The 15195-nt window shown below is 36.0% G+C and overlaps 1 long non-coding RNA gene across 1 annotated transcript; it reads left to right on the top strand.

The window, feature by feature from the left end:
* Positions 1-4914: 4914 nt before the first annotated feature.
* Positions 4915-14152, top strand: LOC115892418. The gene is made up of 3 exons (XR_004052310.1): positions 4915-4982; positions 5811-5889; positions 14068-14152. It is a non-coding gene; the product is annotated as an uncharacterized LOC115892418 (long non-coding RNA).
* Positions 14153-15195: the final 1043 nt, after the last annotated feature.

Genomic DNA, 15195 nt, shown 5'->3' with positions numbered 1-15195 from the left:
ATATCCGAGGGTCAGCTGGCTACTGGATGATCCAGTACAGCCTCGGCAGGGATGATTGGGGCTACCGTGTCTTTCACCCTCCAGCAGGCTGGCCCTGGCATACTGTTATGGTTGTGGCCAAGGAACAAGACACATGTGAAATTATGGCAGGACTTTCTCAGAAAGGCTTTGTGACTTTCTCAAGCTTCTGCATTAGCCTCATCTGTAAAAAAGCTTGTTTGGGGGAAGTGAGATACTGACAGATGAGGCTCACACAGAAGCTTGAGAAAGTCCTGTCATGATTTCACATGCCTCTGAATCTGTCTAGATTCAGCAGTTGAAAAAATATACATCCTGCTTTTGGTGCAAAGTGATGCAAAGTCCCGTGACAAAAGGCCTGGATAAAAGAGGAGTGAAGAATGAGAGCAGTGATGCTATCAATCAGTCAAGCATCCTTTCAGTGCGTCCTTCCTTGACCACCCAATATAAAACAGCATCCTCCCCTTACACACATTCTTATCACTCTTATCCAGCGTTGCTTTTGTATCTGTATCTGGCATCCTTATATGTGTCAGTCATGGCTTAATCGAGAAACTGAACCAGTAGGAGATATATATTGACATTTATTGCAGAGTTGTCTTACGTGATTGCGGAGGATGGCCAAAGCAGGCTAGAAGTCCACAGGAAGGCTCCAGGAAGGATAGATTGCTACTCTGGGGCTGGTGCTGAAGCCCGCAGTCCACAGGGGGATTTTTCTTCCTCAGGGATGCCTCAGTTCTGCTCTTAAGGCTTTTCACCTGATTGAATCAGATTATACTAGGGTAACATCCTCACTTAGTCAACTGATATGTACTTTAGTTCATTTAAGAAATACCTGCACAGCAACACCTATAATTAGTGGTTAATTTAACATCTGGGGATGATTACTGAATTAACAGCCTAGCCATGTTGACACATAAAACTATCATTCTATACATTTAATTTTTATTTATTTATTGCTCGTATGCCCCCACAAGAAAATTAACTCTGTGTAGGCTGGGACTTCTCTGTTACTCACTATTGCAGGGACTGGAATAAGGCTGGAACACGTCAACCCCGAAGAATTGTAAAATTGTACTTCATTGATTTTCTAAGTAATATGCTTAAACTGCTATTTCTTTTTAAAATCAATTTTATACAATAAGTTGATTTTCTCCTGTGACATGATACAGTCCCTTATGTTTTTCTTCCTCACTGCCATACACACATTTTCTACCTGCTCGTATTCTCATTTTAGTTACAGCACAGCTTATGATGAATGAATATTCAATTTTCACATTACTGTGACTGTCAATATTTTTCATAGCAGAGACATCTAATGCACTGTGATCACATTTTCAGTCTTGTATATATAAGTGTGCCTATATATATTTTTTCTTCTCCTAGAGTTCATTGCCTAAGTTTTCATTTGCTAACTTTTCTAAGTATGGATTCCCAAATATTTCCCAAATACTTTAAATTATCAATTCCCTCCAAATATAATTCTGTATATTGGGGTAGGTGTCAGTATCATGTTTTTTCTGTCTTCCTCTATCTTCCCTCATTACCTTTTACGTCTGCTGCATCTTCGTCCTCCTGGGACATTGTTTCACCACTACTCAGTCAATACTTTTCCCTTCTGGCTTTGATCTCCTGTTTCCAGAATGCTAAGTTTTCTTTTTCTTGGTTCATTCTTACATTTTATTATATTATTATTACAAATCACAGCCTTTAACACTGAAATGGGTGCTCTCTCATTTGTTCAATGCTTTTAAACTTTTTAATTGCTCTTTGCCAGGTATATCATTGTCCTGTCATTTTTAGCGTTTCTCAGTTTCTGTTTTATGGATCTGTTTTGTAAGAACATAGAGTTGAAGTTTACGTTGTTGGCTAATCTGAAATTCACCTTCATTTAATAGAGCAGTGAGAACCATATTGTTATTAATATGACAGGTCACAGAATTGGTCATAAGATCATACAATCATATAACTTATATCTGTGATCTTAGTTCCATTATATGGTTTTAGTTTACATTTCTAAATGTTAGTTATAAAATACAGAGACATATAAAGCCTCTCATCATAAGTTTATTTGCTTTGCAATTTACCTTTTTTGTATTTATTTTGGAGTTATGAGGTTTTTTGCCTAATTGTTACTTTTATACTAACACGTTTACATAATATCCTCAGTTACATCTCTCTTAGATACTCTTTACTGGTTCCCTGTAATAATCAATATTGATACTGCCCAGTAACTTCCTATTCCTCATCCTTTTCTTTTCTCCCATTATCTGATTTGTACATGATTTTAAAAAATTTCTCTTAATTCTTATGAGGCAATTGCCAAACTTATTCTACCCTTTACGTATTCTCCACGCTTTCCATTTTTGTTAGTTTTATTGTATGTACACTGTTAAAGCATGTACAATTTTATAATATTTTGCCCTTGTCTCCCAAATTAATCTATGTTCTACAGTCACATATATTCAAGGCTACCTGTCTTTATGATTTTGTTTGTTTGTTTGTTTTTTTGTTTATTTTGAGACGGAGTCTTACTCTGTCATCCAGGCTGGAGTGCAGTGGCACAATCTCAGCTCACTGCAACCTCCGCCTCCAGGGTTCAAGCCATTCTCCTGCCTCAGCCTTCTGAGCAGCTGGGATTACAGGTGCACACCACCATGCCTGGCTAATTTTTGTATTTTTAGTAGAGATGGGGTTTCACCATGTTGGCCAGGCTGGTCTTGAACTCCCGACCTCAGGTGATCCACCTGCTTTGGCCTCCTAAAGTGCTGGGATTACAGGCATGACCCATGGCGCCTGGCCTATGATGTATTTTTTATAGTTATTTATTGCCCACCTAAGGCTTGTTTTCTACATATTTCTTAGGAAGACTATAAAGAACAATAAACCTTAACAACATAACAAAATGGCCAACTGTGAAGAGCTAGAACTTGGCCACCCCACTGCTGTGTCATCCTTCTCCATCCCCATAGGAGGAAACCACTGTTTTATTCTCTTCTCTTATTTTTGTTGTTGTTGCTTTTGGTAGCTTTATCACATATGTGTATCCCTAAACAACATATTTCAGTTTTGCTTATTCTTGAGCTTTATAAATCTGGATTCAGACTTTCTAAAGTATACTGTAATTTGCTTTCTCCACTCCATCTTATGCTCTAAGATTTATCTCCACTATTCCTTAATATCCTCCCTTTGTCTAGTTATATTATTTTTGGAATTTTCTTTTTTCGTGCTTCACACTGTTCATTTGTAGCTTCTGTAATTTCTTAGCTCCTTTGAGCCAATTTTGAAATACTAAGTTACATCTTTTTCTGGGGTGATCCTTTGTTGGTAAGTTATTTGAGTATTGATTTTTACACTCTCATTCAGTAGCAATCAATTACAAACATTTTCTGTTGCTCATGTTTAAATAAGATGGATTTTCTTGTATATTTAGAAAGAGGCATTAGTGTTTACGGTTGTGAGTGAAGCAGTATGCATTTTGACCTTCAGTGTTGGAAATTTCCCTCATCACGGGTCCTATGAAGTATGAATAGTAGTGTCAGTCTTTGTAACTACCTCTAAAAAAGCTTTCTGAGATCAACCTCCTCTGAACTCCCCCTCACTAATGTGTCTTCTGTACCACCAGCGTTCTTACTTGCCCAGTTTGGAGTCCATTTTCAGCGATATTTCCTTAGGAGGGGCACTGTCCTAATGAAAGGATGATTTTCTCGTATGTTTCTAATTATCGAGAACTGGGGCATCCTCTGATCTTGCTGTAGCCTTCTACGTTCTGTGATCTTGCTATCTTGTACTCATCCATAATTTGGAGTCGGTGCAGATTTCTACCATTTTCGCCATTTGGTTCTATAGTCTGCTTGCTGAGATTCCCACTCAGATTGTTGTCCTTTTCTTTTAGAGATGAAGATTTTAAAGCAACTTTTGAACTCTGTCTCAGAGGATCATCAGAACTCTTTTCTTCGGAAATAATAAATTTCCTTTCTTTTCTTCTATTTCTGCATAGCTACTGATCATATAGCCTCAGTCTGATTCTATTTATGCTTGTTCTGGGGTTTTGAGGGGATATTTTGTCACCTGGTTTTGTTGATAATACTGTCCTCTAAATTTTTTTTTCTTTTTCTCTTTTTTTTTTAAATGAGGTGGCGTCTTACTCTGTCACCCAGGCTGGAGTGCAGTGGCACAATCTCGATTAACTGCAACCTCTGCCTTCTGGGTTCAAGCAATTCTCCTACCTCAGCCTCCTTAGTAGCTGGGACTATGGGTGCCTGCCACCACGCTAGGCTTTTTTGTGTGTGTGTTTTTAGTAGAAATGAGGTTTCACCATGTTGGCCAGACTGATCTCAAACTCCTGACTGCAGGTGATCTGCCTGCCTTGGCCTCCCAAAGTGCTGGGGTTACAGGCGTGAGCCACCGCATCTGGCCCCCTAAAAATTTTCCTATACTATTTTCCTTCTCCATATTTATAAAGGAATTTTAGAGTCTCACAAACTATGCTGTTGCTACTGTTTTATTGATTTGATATTGTTTAAACATGACTATAGACTAAGAAGCACATTTCTGATGAACTCATGATTCACTTATTTTTGGCTATAGTTAAATATGTCCATTTTGACTACTATTCAAATGCACTCCTTTTGGAAGTCTTCAAAAATGCTCTGCTCATCTGTTCATTCGCTTATGAGGCTTGCTTTTCTTACAGTCTGCCTGCTTTTCTTCGCATGAGTTCTGGTATGCTTCCGCAGGGTCAGATTGCTTCTGTGGTTCTCTGTGTAGCACCGCCCTGACACTGTGAGTTTTAGAAATACAAACTTCAGCAATACAAAATGAAAGTTAGAGTGCCTGTGTCTGAGTGCAAGAGTTACTGAGTGGTACAAAATTGTGTTTTGTTTTGTTTTCCGTAGGATATAAAGATGTTTAATTGGATAACCTTATTCATTCAGCTGTGATCTGCAGAAGGATCTGAGCAGGTACAGTTAAAGTGCAAGCTAATGAATGTTTTGGAAGGCAGGCTGCAGAAATTCTGGCACTTCATATTTTCTTCCAGTCTAACAACTCAATTCTGCAACTGGCAAATGAGCTTTAAAGGAATACTATATGATTAAATTGTTTAGCATTAAAAAATTATTACCTAAATCAAAAACTTCAAGTAGGAAATATTGTTGGTCATCAAGATACAAAATTTGAGAAAATATTTAAGTAAATGAAAGAGAGATGTGAGAATTTTAAATACTCTTAATAGAGAAAGGGGAAAAAATATACATTTTGATAAATTAGCTTTTTAGACTCATGTATCTCAAAATCAGATAATCTATTTCAAAGTGATAAGAAAATGTGGATATCGTCAGAATGCCTTTATAACACTCACTGTAAAATTATCTGAAAATGCTCTTTTAGCATATGTTCAACAGACAGCAATGAATCTCAGTAGCTCAAAGGGAGTGGCTCCCCAATCAAGAATCAATACAGAATCATGGTGCCAAGAGTCTAGGAGTGCACAAAATTAAGTTCCAAATTTAGGTCATTTGAAAATTTCTGTCAGTGCTCAACTCCTAACTCATTGCAAAGCAAATGTGGTCTTATTCATAGTAAATTGCTTTTACTTTAAAATTAAGGATTATATTTCATCTTGTGTGTTCTTTTGTTAGTTGTGGAAATAATAATTAAGCAACAATGCATTTACAGACCTTGAGAAATGTTTAGTGACCCCATCAGTTTGATGTATTATACTTTAATAAACCTCATTAATGGCAAACATGTAAGCTTATTTCCTGAGATTGATGAGATTTATTTGGCAGGTGTGGAAATCTGAAGTGTCCATCGGGAAGTGCAGAGGAAGCAATGTTGATTCAAGTCCTTGGCCCATTTTTCAATCAGGTTATTTTTGTTGTTGTTATTGAGTTGCATGAACTTCTTATACATTTCTATGTTAACTGTTGATGAGAAATATAGTTTGCAAATATTTTCTCCAAATCTGTAGGCCACCTTTTCACTTTGTTGATTGTTTCCTTTGCTGTGCAGAAGCTTTTTAGGTTGATGTAGTCCAAATTGTTTATGTTTACTTTGGTAGCTTGAACTTATGGTGTAATATCCAAAAACATCCTTGTCAAGACTAATGTCAAGAAGCTTGTCCCCTATGGATTATTCTATAAATTTTATGGATTTATTCCTTGTGTTTAGGCCTTTGAGCTGTTTTTTGTGTATGATGTGAGATAAGGGTCCAATTTCATTCTTTTGCACATGGAAATCCGATTTCCCCATCATTCATTGAGGAGACTGTATTTTCCCTGTGTGTCTTCTTGGTGTCCTTGTCAAAAATTAATTGGCCCTATGTGCTTGGGTTTATTTCTGGGCTACTTTTTCGATTCCATTGTTCTATGTAACTGTTGTTATGTTAGTATATTATACCATTTTAATGTAAACTGATACAGCCATTACAGAAAACAGTATGGAAGAAGATCAACAAATGAATAATAGAACTATACTGTATGACCCAGCAAGCACTTTTCTGGTATTATCAGCACCTTTTAGAGGTACCTGCACTCCTATGTTCATTGCTGCATTATTCACAATAGCCAAGACATAGAAACAACCTCAGTGTCTGTCAACAGAAGATGGGGGATAGAGAAATTGTGGTAGATGCTGAATATTTGTTAATTTACTTGACTGTAGTAACAATTTCACTATGCATAAATATATCAAAGCAATCATGTTGTATACATCTAAACAACAAAAGCAAAAGAAACGTTTATTTGGAAAGAATCTCAGAAAGAAAGCTTAAAGTGTTATAAAAAAGAAGTTTGTTATTTCAAGAACAACAGAGATTATGAATAAAGTGAGAAAAAAATCTACTACCTAAAGATGAATATATGGAATAATGATAATGAGAATAAATATAAAAAGTGAAAGGTAGGCTGGGTAAAACATACAGTAAGTGATTATATGCATTTGTATGTATATGTAAAAATATATATACGGAAATTTCACTAGAGTAACATAAATGAAAACTGAAGAGGACAGATCAAAGAATCAGGAAACTTGAAAAGAGACCAATAGAAATGATCTCATCTGAGGAACACAGAGAGAGAAGATTGGAGAAAAATAAACAGACCCTCAGAGACCTGTGGGAAAATATCTAGCATGAAATAGATGTGTAGTATGGAAATTCAATGGAGCTAGCATAGCCAAAACAATTGTTAAAAAGAAGAAAAATGGTGAAATAGTTATACCACTTAAATTTGAAACTTACTGCAAGGCCAGAGTAATCAAGACAGTGTGGTATTGGCACAAATATAGGCATATAGATCAGTTGACTCAACTGGACATAAATGAGAATCCAGAAGTCAATTCTTGTGTTTGCAGTCAATTGATTTTTTTCTACAAAGTGATCAAAATGATTCAATGCAAAAAAAGATAGCCTTCACAGCAAGTAGCACTGGAATAATTGTGTATCCACATACAACAAACAAACAAACAAAAACTTGAACTTCAGCCCTTACCTCATACTACACAAAAATATTAACTCTAAATAGATCATAGGCCTAAATGTAAAAATTATTACTCTACCACTTCAAGAAGAAAACACAGGAGAAAATCCCTACCTTTGGTTGGGCAAAAAATTCTTAGACACAATATGAAAAGCACAATTCACTTTTTAAAAGCTGCGATACATTGGACTTCATAAAAAGTTTAAAGTTTAACACTTCAAAAGACAATGATAAGAAAATGAAAGGCAAGTGTCAGACAGAAAAATGTATTTGCAAATCACATATCTAATAAAAGACTGTACTCTAAAATATATAAATACACTTACCACTAAGTCATAAGATGAAAAAATTAGAGGGCAAAAGATTTGAATAGACAGTTCATCAAAAAGGGTGTATGTGACCAATAAGTACATGAAAAAATGCTCAGTATCATTAGTCTTCAGGGAAATGAAAATTAAAACCACAATGAGATATCATTACACACACACTAGAATGGAATAAAAGATGGATAAACACAAGTGTTGACAAGAATGTGGAGAAATTGGAATCCTCACACATTGCTAGTGGGAATGTGAAATATACAGCCACTTTGAAAAAGAGTTTGGCTGTTGCTCAAAAGGAATTATACAGGATTACTATATGCCTCAAGAATTCTACTCCTTAACGTCTAATCAGAAAAAAATGCAAACATATGTACATTTAAAGACTTACATGTGAATTTTGATAGAAGCATTATTAATAATAGTGAAAAATCTGTAAATATTCCAAATAAATATCAATTGGTAAATGGAGTAACAAAATGTGATATATCCATGCAATAGAAAATCATTTAATGATTGAAAAGAACACACTCCCGCTACATGGTACAATGTGGAAGAACTTAGAAACCATTATGCTAAGTGAAAGGAGATATATGTAAAAGATTACATATTGTATGATTCCACTTACATGAAAAGTCCAGAAAAGGCAAATTTTCAGAGACAGAAAGCAGACCAATTCTTGCCTGGGGCTAGGTCTTCTGGTGAAAATTTAAGGATGTATTTAATGCGTGAATAGCTTGCAGCCTTTCCCTTCTCAGCCAGGAGTATGCCTGCCCTAACAGCTGCAACCTTGGGCTAAGAGCATTTGGCTTGTCTCAACTCACAGCCTCCAAAAAGTCACTTTCATTAACATTGCTTCTGTGTTCCACACTGAGTGAGTTTCATTAACAGGAAAGAGGCTGGTCCTCGTGGTTTGCTCCATCCTGGCAGAAGTTTTGCCCTGAGACGGGAGAAGCCCCAGGAAAGAATGTCACAGAACTCTACTGTTTTTGCTTGAAGTTCAACAGTTTTTCAAGCGTAAATCCTTCTCTGATTGTTGTATGAAAACAACATACATACAACGGATCAGTTTTGTCCCGCTTTATAGTTGCTTTTTTGAAAAGGATTTGCTGATTTCCTTACTTGGCCATCGCTCTACACCTACTTTTAATATGTGAGAAAAAAAAAAGAAAAATTAATAACAACTGGAGATTGCGAAGTCCGAGGGCATATTATGGGAAGAAGCATTAGCCCATAAGCATTCAGTTAGTATCTTACCTCATCAGTTCTTTCAGAGGCTGTGTGTGTGTGTGTGTGTGTGTGTGTGTGTGTGTGCGTGCGCGCGCGCGTGCATGCGCCTGTTAGGAATACAAATACCTTGCTACAAAATATCACTCTCAGAAAGAGAGTACTTATGCTCTAACTTATAACTTATGCTCTAACAGAGTGTACAATAGAATTCTATTTTGACTTGGATTCTCCAACACAAAGCAAAGAAGCAATGAATACAATTTATAGGGTCCTAAATTGCTTTGCTAATTCCCTACCATATATACATCTCCCTCCCACCATGCCATACAATTCATACATCTCAAATTATTATTTACAAGAGATATATACACACAAACACACCATATACACATGAACATTTGTTGTTTTCTTGTGTGGCATATTCGTGCATTTGAAAATATAACTGAAGGGTGTTTTCAAGGAGGAATGTGGTAACTCCTCTCATCCCTGGACGCGTGTCCCTTTTGCAATGTGATGTTGTCCATCCTCTTGTCAAGAGGTGAAGTCAATTTCCCACCTTTTGAATCTGCATGGGCTTTGTGACTTGTTCAGATCAAGAGAATGTAGCAGAAGGATTGCTATGTCACTTCCAGGCTGAAGATTGAACTTCTGCTCTGCCCTCTTTGCACTCTGAGATCACTATAAAGAAGCCCAGGATAGTTTTCTTGAGGATGAGATACTATGTGGTATGAGAAACCCAGCCAATACCCACCATCAACCACAGATAGGGCAAGAAAGCCACTTTAGTTCCAGTTGAGCAGCTAGATCACAGTAGCTACTTGAGTGAACCCAGGTGAGAACAGCAGAAAAACCACCATATGATCCAGCCGAAATTACTGACCCTCGTAATTCTGAGCAAACAAAATGATTATTGTTCTAAACCACTTAAGTTTGTGGTGCTTTGCTGTACAGCAATTGATAACTGAGACAAGATGTTCATTTTACATTTTCTTTGTAAGTAGTTATGCCTGAACAGAAGATTTTAAAACACATGATGGAGTAATTCTTAGTCTACTTCAATTTTTTGGACACCGTCTAATATCACAAAGTATAGACTTTCAATAGTTCTTTTGAAATTTGCGATTATCAAGTTTTACATGAAAGTTAATGAAACCAATATTGTTTTTAGAGGGTTGCAGGTGATTTTTAAGGTCTGGAAATTTTCCAAATTCATTCTACAAGTTAGTCTAGCAAGTGGCATTCTTTGCTCTTGCTGCCTGCAATCTCTTTGCAATAAATGCTACTTTTTGGAAGAAGGGGAAAAAAAAATCATTATGGATTCTTTAATCAACAGCAGTCAAGTATCTGCTTTTTACTACCACTTGCAAGGAAAGCAACACTTAATTTCCCATTTCTAAAATGCCCTCATGTAACAGATTCCTAATTACTTGACTGAAAAAGTAAACATCATCTAATGCTTGCTCAGACATTAAGGTACATAGGAGAGATTACCGAGCGTGTCTGCTTTCCTGCCCCCCAAATGCTAAATCTATTAGTATTTCCTGGTATTCTTGTGAATTTTTGAATACTGTTCACGTACATTGAAATGACCAATATACCGAGAAATTTATGTGATTTTTCCGCCTTTTAAAAATATAGGCTAGATAAGATAATGGAACAACAATAAAAACTCTTTTTCATAAAATTCCTAAGTATGGCTTCAATCTGCAATTTCTTTTTACATTGCACACATTTCTGGCTGCAATTATCTAAATAAAAGTATTTGTGTATAACTATTCATAGCACATCAGATTTTTATCTTGTTTGAGGAAATATGCACATGTTTTGTTAATCCTCAATTAAATTATTTACCTTAGAACTTCATGATACAGCTGCTTACATTCCAGGAATCCAACACCTGCACATGCAGGCTTGAAGAGGGTTTGACAATTGATTTTAAAAGCACCTTTAAAGAATAATGAAACATAATGAATATCACTTTTGTATTTCAAGTAGCATGTGTCACCCAATGGAAAATGTGTGAATTAATGACCCTGATATTCATCACTACTTTGAAACAGCTGCAACAAAGGATTTGTTTTGGTATAACTATGTATCATCCTGGCATGTTCCATGCCTAAGTAAATTTTTAATCTTGACAGATCATGGAATAGAAGAATTCCATTTCCAGAAAATGCAAGTATTGGCCAATACAAATTCAGATTATAAGAAAGGGTTATAATAACCATTTAGAGAAGGAGGTAGAGGGTGGGATTCAGGCTTGAACAGGATTCTTCATCTTACTGTGTTCTCCTGAAATGGACTCCATTGAGATGTAAGAAGATTAAGTCTAAACCTGAGGTACAGTGTTGTTTTGCCTTCTGATAGAATTGGTGGTTATTTTTTGCTAGGCAGACTACTTAACTGAAAAGATTGGCTGTGCTTTTATTTTAGTCTCAATGATGTTTAAAATAAACATCCATTCTCCCTTTGGGAATCACTTTGAAGTCAATCTTATACCTCCTTTTCAAAAATTTTTCTGTGTTCAGGCTATTGTGAAGTTTTGTGTTTACTGATTTGCTGCTCTGAGGTAGTGAAAAGGAGCTGGGGAATTGAAGGAAACCTGTGAAAGAGGACATAGAACTTCCTCTCCCTTTCACTTAGCACTTTACCCTCAAAATGCAGATGCAGAGCAGCAGCATCTGCATTATTGGGAGCTCCTCCAAAATACAGAATCCAAGGTCTTACCTGAGACCTATTGGATTAGAATCTGCGCTATAACAAGATCTCGGTAGGCTTTCTATCCTCAGTAAAAATTGGCATGCACTGACCCAGGAGAAAGCATTAAATCAAATGTGCCAGCCTTTCTCTCTCTAATGGTTCTCAGATGGTGCATCCACTTATCTGGGTATTCCCTTAAGGAAAAATAAATGACTAGACACCAGGAGCTCTGGCAGTTTGTTTCCAGCAGGCATGGCTTTGAGGAAATCATTTAATTTCCCAGCTTCTGCTTGCTATTTGTAAAATGATATTCTACTATTTTGTGGCATATCTTATGTGAGGTACCGTTTTCTTACTTACTCCTCTCTGTTGATGTTGAGCCCAAATCATTATTTAAGGGCAGAAAGTCTCCTTCACTCACGAGCGTCACTTCACCAGTGTGTACTTATTCTAGCACCACTCAAGCCCAGTAAATTAATTTAATTTGTCTCAATTCAAGCTACTGTAAGCTACATCAATATTAATACAGTTGCCTACAAAAATATATTCTTAGATAAAACCAGTCAGTACATTAGTTAATTTACATAACATTTTTTCCACAGGGGGAAAAATGTAATGAGCTGTAACTCACTATATTTAGAATGTCATTCTTTCAATTAATTAGCTTCTACAATTGAAATTATAATATATTGTAAACTAAATTTCTGCTGCAGATATATAAAGATGTGCACACAGACACATAAAGATGTATACTTAAATTTACCTTCAAAACTCAATGGAGTTAAAAAATGATAACTATAACATATACTTTGATTTATAGTTTACAAAGCCCTTTGCCTACTTGATTTCATTAAAATATGAAGATCCTGTGCAACTTTCAGGTTTTTTTTTTGTTTGTTTTGTTTTTGAGACAGGGTCTCATTCTGTCTCCCAGGCTGGAGTGCAGCGGCGCGATCCCGGGTTCAAGCAATTCTCCTGCCTCAGCTTCCCAAGTTGCTGGGATTACAGGCGCGTGCCACCATGCCCGGCTAATTTTTTGTATTTTTAGTAGAGACAAGGTTTCACCATGTTGACCAGGCTGGTCTTGAACTCCTGACCTCAAGCGATCCGCCCGCCTCAGCCTCCCAAAGTGCCGAGATTACAGGTGTAAGCCACTGTGCCTGGATGCAACTTTCAGTTTTAAAACAGCTATTATTGTAGGCTTTGTAAATTTCTTTGAAATCCTTAATTTAAAGCATAATAGAAGTGGATGTATTATCATTTATTGTGCCATAAATAATTATTTCATGATTGTTACTGTTATTTTGGTATTCTAAGGATTTAGGTAAAGAAAACTGCTGTTTCTCTAGAATCTCTTCTCACTACATATGCTAAGTTCAATATGTTCAGCCTAATTTGACAGAAGGTGCAGACAATGAGGCACCAATTTACTAAGCCTGAGGATACTTAAAATTGATGTTTTCATCTGATATCTCACTTTCAAGCTATATTAGACACTGTAGGTTATAGTCTGTGAGAACCAGATTAACTCTCAGCATCCAAAATGGGTTTAAATGGCTTAGTGACAAAGATTAATAAAGAATTGAGGATAAACATTGCCAAACAGTTTAAAATGATTCTGAAAATAATGAGACAGGCATTTCAATACTAAGAAATGTCACCTCTTTTGAAATAAAATAAGAGAAAGTAGAACACTGTTTTTCATGAGGTGCCCTTTTATTTGATTGTGAGCATATCAACACTGTTTTGTCATCATCTGAGCACGGAAACACATTTTTCCCCATCCAAATAAGTGTTGGTGATGAAAAATCCAGTGTAAGTGAAAGCTTAGTTGGTCATCATTAAATGGTATTTTTAATGATTAATTCTTTAATTATCAATAAGTCACTAAAATAAATTTTTTCCCTATAATATACCCTTGGTAAATGAAGTACAACTGAAATCCATCTTGGCAGTTTTTTCTCTTTTTAATAAATGTTTATTGCATACCTATTATGTGTCAGATGCCGTTTCAAACTTTGCAAAGAGACAAAACACAGTTCATGCCACTGAATATCTTAGAGTTCAATGAATTTTTTAATCTTAGGAAAAATAAATTTGTTAACTTGTTTGAGAAGGAAGGAAATGCCCTATTAGCAAGAGTATCTAATTTATATAAAGTTAAAAGCATAGTGATTAATATGATTAATAATAATTCCATGTAAAAGAATGTCAGAACTGTATTTTAATGTTAGAATTCAATGAGATTTTTTTTTTTTTTTTTTTTTTTTTGACAAATACATGTGTTACTAAGTGCTAACCTCTGTGTTGTGTTTCAGGATAAAGGGAGAAAAAAGACATACTTGGTTCCTGTTCTAATGGATCTTTTATTCTAGTAACTGAGTCAGATTAAAATGAAGATCCTAGAAAAGTAAGCCCAATAATTACAATTAGCAATAAGAATGTATTCTCCCAACAAAGGGCCCTTATACTGGGGTAGGGTTAGGAAAGACTCACTGAGGATTTGCCATGTTTTAGCTAGGAGTTACAGGATGAGAGTCAGTTTGAGGAGGAAAGACATGGAGAAGACATCCTAGAAGATGGAGCATTTCATTGAACTGATCTCTGGAGCTTATTAAGATTATTCCATCAGTAATAGGCTTAATATCTGTGATTCCCCAAATTATGTAGAATTTTAGAGCTATGTCATGAGAAAACAAATTAACCAAATGCATCAACCATATTTTCTTTGCCATGTATGAAAACAGGCAGAAACATGGACCCAGTTCTGGATAGCACAGGTTGTAAACGTTAGTTATAAGGAATGACCCCTTGAACTCCATTAACTTCTTTGCTGTGTGCATAACTTACTTTGAACTTGTTTAAGTAGAGGTTAGCCTACTTTCATTCAGCTCAAGACCCAGTTTTGATCAGATACTAGAAAATACAAAAAGAACTTCAGCAAATATTTCAGAAGGCAAAACAATATGTAATATAAACTAATCTTAACATTTTTCAGGGACTTCATTTTAATTTATCTATTAAGATATTTACTGTTTTAGTTGTTTCTATGGGGTTTTACACATGTGACTTTCCCAATCTACTTAGAATTAATTTTTCAGCACTCAAGTATGGTAGTCTTTCCCCCACGTAGGCTCCTTACCTTCTGTCTTTCATGTCGTAGTTGCCAAATGTGTTACAACTATATACGTGGAAAACTCCATCAGACAGTGTTACAGTTTCTGTTTTCAATCATCCCACATATTTTAAAGAACCAGAAAGTGAACATTTGTTATATTTATGCAGACCTTTATCATTTCTGTGGCGGTTTCTTCATTTCTGCCTTGATCTGAATGCTGTGTCCTCCACAGATCCAATATGATGGCGTTAGGAGCTGAGGACTTTTGAAGTTAATTAGTTCATGGAGGTGGAGCCCTCATGAATGGGGTTGGTGCCGTAATAAAAGA

This window comes from Rhinopithecus roxellana, chromosome 2, assembly GCF_007565055.1.
Source record: "Rhinopithecus roxellana isolate Shanxi Qingling chromosome 2, ASM756505v1, whole genome shotgun sequence".
NCBI lineage: Eukaryota > Metazoa > Chordata > Mammalia > Primates > Cercopithecidae > Rhinopithecus > Rhinopithecus roxellana.
Note: the sequence above shows the minus strand (reverse complement) of the source record. Positions and strands in the feature narration are given on the sequence as shown.